We start from the raw sequence: 6,000 nt of genomic DNA on the forward strand, positions 1-6,000 counted from the left end.
CCTGGTTCGGGCAATTTCTAATAATGTGGCCTGGTTTTCCACATTTATAACAAACTACATTGGCATAACTTGCTCCGACACTACTTGCTCCGCCATTACTCGTTCCGACACCATTTGTTCCTTTCGTTCTATTAACCCCTGGTCCGTAGACCTCACACTTCGCCGCGCTATGACCATTTCTTTTACACTTGTTGCAAAATTTGGTGCAGAACCCCGAGTGATTCTTTTCACACCTTTGGCATAGCTGCTTCTGATTGTTGTTGTTGTTGCGGTTATTATTGTTGTTGGGATGATTGTTGTAGTTGCTGTTGTTGTTGTTGTTGTTGTTGGGCCATTTGTTGTAGTTGCGATTGATATTGCGATTGTTGGGATAATTGTTGCGATTATTGTTGTAATTGCTGTTGTTGTTGTATTGGTGATTCTTATCACCGTTTTCCTCCCACTTTCTTTTGACTTGCTTCACATTGGCCTCTTCAGCAGTCTGTTCTTTAATTCTTTCTTCAATCTGGTTCACTAGTTTGTGAGCCATTCTACATGCCTGTTGTATGGAGGCGGGATCGTGTGAACTTATATCTTCTTGGATTCTTTCCGGTAATCCTTTCACAAACGCGTCGATCTTCTCTTCCTCATCTTCGAATGCTCCCGGACACAATAGGCACAATTCTGTGAATCGTCTTTCGTACGTGGTAATATCAAATCCTTGGGTTCGTAACCCTCTAAGTTCTGTCTTGAGCTTATTGACCTCGGTTCTGGGACGGTACTTCTCGTTCATCAAGTGCTTGAATGCTGACCACGGTAGTGCGTACGCATCATCTTGTCCCACTTGCTCTAGATAGGTATTCCACCATGTTAACGCAGAACCTGTGAAGGTATGCGTAGCGTACTTCACTTTGTCCTCTTCAGTACACTTACTTATGGCAAACACCGATTCAACCTTCTCGGTCCACCGTTTCAATCCGATCGGTCCTTCGGTTCCATCAAATTCCAAAGGTTTGCAGGCAGTGAATTCTTTGTAGGTGCATCCTACACGATTTCCTGTACTGCTAGATCCAAGGTTATTGTTGGTATGTAGCGCAGCCTGTACTGCGGCTATGTTTGAAGCTAGAAAAGTACGGAATTCCTCTTCATTCATATTCACGGTGTGTCGAGTAGTCGGTGCCATTTCCTTCAAAATAGTTAAATGGAACAAGTTAATCATACAGAATATTAAGAGTAGTTAATAGTATTTCGTAGCATAATATGAACTCATTTATAAAAGCTTTTTCTTCATATTAGCGTTTTATAAGTTTAAATTCGGGTAGTACCTACCCGTTAAGTTCATACTTAGTAGCTAATATACAATTCAACTACTACAATTCTATATGAAAAACTGATTGTAATAATATTTCGCGTTCAAACTTTTATACAATATTTTACAAATTTACAATACCGCTTATTTTACATAAAGCATGAAATATAGCACACAATAACTTTGATACAAGATAGTTGTGAAGACAATTCTAGCTAGTACACAAGTCGTTCGGCAAAGGCAATAAAGACACGTAATTCATACGTCCAGAAACAAGTCATGCATTCTGGTTTTACTAGGACTACTTCCCATCCTTGGTCTTGTGCAACATAACCGTTATGGCCGTTGATAAGATAGCGTGTTGTAACGTCATCAAAGGGACGAGGGTTACGTAATGTCCAACAGTCCCGTAATAATCTAAAAACCTCATTTCTTACCCCAATTACCGACTCCGTCACTTGTGGAAACGTTTTGTTTAATAGTTGTAGCCCGATGTTCTTGTTCTCACTTTGGTGAGAAGCGAACATTACTAATCCGTAAGCATAACATGCTTCTTTATGTTGCATGTTAGCCGCTTTTTCTAAATCACGAAGTCCAATATTCGGATATATTGAGTCAAAATAATTTCTTAACCCGTTGCGTAAAATAGCATTTGGGTTCCGCGCAATATATGCGTCAAAGTAAACACATCGTAACTTATGGGTTTCCCAATGTGATATCCCCCATCTTTCAAACGAAAGTCTCTTATAAACCAAGACATTCTTGGAACGTTCTTCGAATGTCTTACAAACTGATCTTGCCTTAAATAGTTGTGCCGAAGAATTCTGGCCGACTCTAGACAAGATTTCATCAATCATGTCTCCGGGTAGGTCTCTTAAAATATTGGGTTGTCTATCCATTTTGTGTTTTTAAACTGTAAAATAGACAAGAGTTAGTTTCATAAAAAAAATACTTATTAATACAAGCAATTTTTACATATATCATAAAGCATAAGAACACTATATTACATATATTACACCACACGAATACAACTATCTTATTCCGACTCGCTCGTTTCTTCTTCTTCGGTTTTGATTCGTTTTGCCAAGTTTCTAGGGATATATGATGTTCCCCTAATACGAGCCGTCGTTGTCCACATTGGTTTAGAAAAACCTGGTGGTTTAGAGGTTCCCGGGTCATTGTTACAACTTAAGGACTTCGGGGGTTGACGATACATATAAAGTTCATCGGGGTTGGAATTAGATTTCTCTATTTTTATGCCCTTTCCCTTATTATTTTCTTTTGCCTTTTTAAATTCAGTTGGGGTAATTTCTATAACATCATCGGAATTCTCGTCGGAATCCGATTCATCGGAGAATTGGTAATCCTCCCAATATTTTGCTTCCTTGGCGGAAACACCATTGACCATAATTAACTTTGGTCGGTTGGTTGAGGATTTTCTTTTACTTAACCGTTTTATTATTTCCCCCACCGGTTCTATTTCTTCATCCGGTTCCGATTCTTCTTCCGGTTCCGATTCTTCTTCCGGTTCCGACTCTTCTTCCGGTTCCTCTTCGGGAACTTGTGAATCAGTCCACAAATCATTCCAATTTACATTTGACTCTTCATTATTATTAGGTGAGTCAATGGGACTTGTTCTAGAGGTAGACATCTATCACATAATATCAAACACGTTAAGAGATTAATATATCACATAATATTCATATGTTAAAAATATATAGTTTCCAACAAAAATGTTAAGCAATCATTTTTAAAGAAAACACGGTCGAAGTCCAGACTCACTAATGCATCCTAACAAACTCGATAAGACACAATAATGCAAATTTTCTGGTTCTCTAAGACCAACGCTCTGATACCAATTGAAATGTCCCGTTCTTATTGATTAAAAACGTTCCATATTAATTGATTTCGTTGCGAGGTTTTGACCTCTATATGAGACGTTTTTCAAAGACTACATTCATTTTTAAAACAAACCATAACCTTTATTTCATAAATAAAGGTTTAAAAAGCTTTACGTAGATTATCAAATAATGATAATCTAAAATATCCTGTTTACACACGACCATTACATAATGGTTTACAATACAAATATGTTACATCGAAATCAGTTTCTTGAATGCAGTTTTTACACAATATCATACAAACATGGACTCCAAATCTTGTCCTTATTTTAGTATGCAACAGCGGAAGCTCTTAATATTCACCTGAGAATAAACATGCTTTAAACGTCAACAAAAATGTTGGTGAGTTATAGGTTTAACCTATATATATCAAATCGTAACAATAGACCACAAGATTTCATATTTCAATACACATCCCATACATAGAGATAAAAATCATTCATATGGTGAACACCTGGTAACCGACAATAACAAGATGCATATATAAGAATATCCCCATCATTCCGGGACACCCTTCGGATATGATATAAATTTCGAAGTACTAAAGCATCTGGTACTTTGGATGGGGTTTGTTAGGCCCAATAGATCTATCTTTAGGATTCGCGTCAATTAGGGTGTCTGTTCCCTAATTCTTAGATTACCAGACTTAATAAAAAGGGGCATATTCGATTTCGATAATTCAACCATAGAATGTAGTTTCACGTACTTGTGTCTATTTTGTAAATCATTTATAAAACCTGCATGTATTCTCATCCCAAAAATATTAGATTTTAAAAGTGGGACTATAACTCATTTTCACAGATTTTTACTTCGTCGGGAAGTAAGACTTGGCCACTGTTGATTCACGAACCTATAACAATATATACATATATATTAAAGTATGTTCAAAATATATTTACAACACTTTTAATATATTTTGATGTTTTAAGTTTATTAAGTCAGCTGTCCTCGTTAGTAACCTATAACTAGTTGTCCACAGTTAGATGTACAGAAATAAATCGATAAATATTATCTTGAATCAATCCACGACCCAGTGTATACGTATCTCAGTATTGATCACAACTCAAACTATATATATTTTGGAATCAACCTCAACCCTGTATAGTTAACTCCAACATTCACATATAGAGTGTCTATGGTTGTTCCGAAATATATATAGATGTGTCGACATGATAGGTCGAAACATTGTATACGTGTCTATGGTATCTCAAGATTACATAATATACAATACAAGTTGATTAAGTTATGGTTGGAATAGATTTGTTACCAATTTTCACGTAGCTAAAATGAGAAAAATTATCCAATCTTGTTTTACCCATAACTTCTTCATTTTAAATCCGTTTTGAGTGAATCAAATTGCTATGATTTCATATTGAACTCTATTTTATGAATCTAAAAAGAAAAAGTATAGGTTTATAGTCGAAAAAATAAGTTACAAGTCGTTTTTGTAAAGGTAGTCATTTCAGTCGAAAGAACGACGTCTAGATGACCATTTTAGAAAACATACTTCCACTTTGAGTTTAACCATAATTTTTGGATATAGTTTCATGTTCATAATAAAAATCATTTTCTCAGAATAACAACTTTTAAATCAAAGTTTATCATAGTTTTTAATTAACTAACCCAAAACAGCCCGCGGTGTTACTACGACGGCGTAAATCCGGTTTTACGGTGTTTTTCGTGTTTCCAGGTTTTAAATCATTAAGTTAGCATATCATATAGATATAGAACATGTGTTTAGTTGATTTTAAAAGTCAAGTTAGAAGGATTAACTTTTGTTTGCGAACAAGTTTAGAATTAACTAAACTATGTTCTAGTGATTACAAGTTTAAACCTTCGAATAAGATAGCTTTATATGTATGAATCGAATGATGTTATGAACATCATTACTACCTTAATTTCCTTGGATAAACCTACTGGAAAAGAGAAAAATGGATCTAGCTTCAATGGATCCTTGGATGGCTCGAAGTTCTTGAAGCAGAATCATGACACGAAAACAAGTTCAAGTAAGATCATCACTTGAAATAAGATTGTTATAGTTATAGAAATTGAACCAAAGTTTGAATATGATTATTACCTTGTATTAGAATGATAACCTACTGTAAGAAACAAAGATTTCTTGAGGTTGGATGATCACCTTACAAGATTGGAAGTGAGCTAGCAAACTTGAAAGTATTCTTGATTTTATGAAACTAGAACTTTTGGAATTTATGAAGAACACTTAGAACTTGAAGATAGAACTTGAGAGAGATCAATTAGATGAAGAAAATTGAAGAATGAAAGTGTTTGTAGGTGTTTTTGGTCGTTGGTGTATGGATTAGATATAAAGGATATGTAATTTTGTTTTCATGTAAATAAGTCATGAATGATTACTCATATTTTTGTAATTTTATGAGATATTTCATGCTAGTTGCCAAATGATGGTTCCCACATGTGTTAGGTGACTCACATGGGCTGCTAAGAGCTGATCATTGGAGTATATATACCAATAGTACATACATCTAAAAGCTGTGTATTGTACGAGTACGAATACGGGTGCATACGAGTAGAATTGTTGATGAAACTGAACGAGGATGTAATTGTAAGCATTTTTGTTAAGTAGAAGTATTTTGATAAGTGTATTGAAGTCTTTCAAAAGTGTATAAATACATATTAAAACACTACATGTATATACATTTTAACTGAGTCGTTAAGTCATCGTTAGTCGTTACATGTAAGTGTTGTTTTGAAACCTTTAGGTTAACGATCTTGTTAAATGTTGTTAACCCAATGTTTATAATATCAAATGAGATTTTAAATTATTATATTATC

Source organism: Rutidosis leptorrhynchoides, chromosome 4 (genome assembly GCF_046630445.1).
Source record: "Rutidosis leptorrhynchoides isolate AG116_Rl617_1_P2 chromosome 4, CSIRO_AGI_Rlap_v1, whole genome shotgun sequence".
NCBI classification, from domain to species: Eukaryota; Viridiplantae; Streptophyta; class Magnoliopsida; order Asterales; family Asteraceae; genus Rutidosis; species Rutidosis leptorrhynchoides.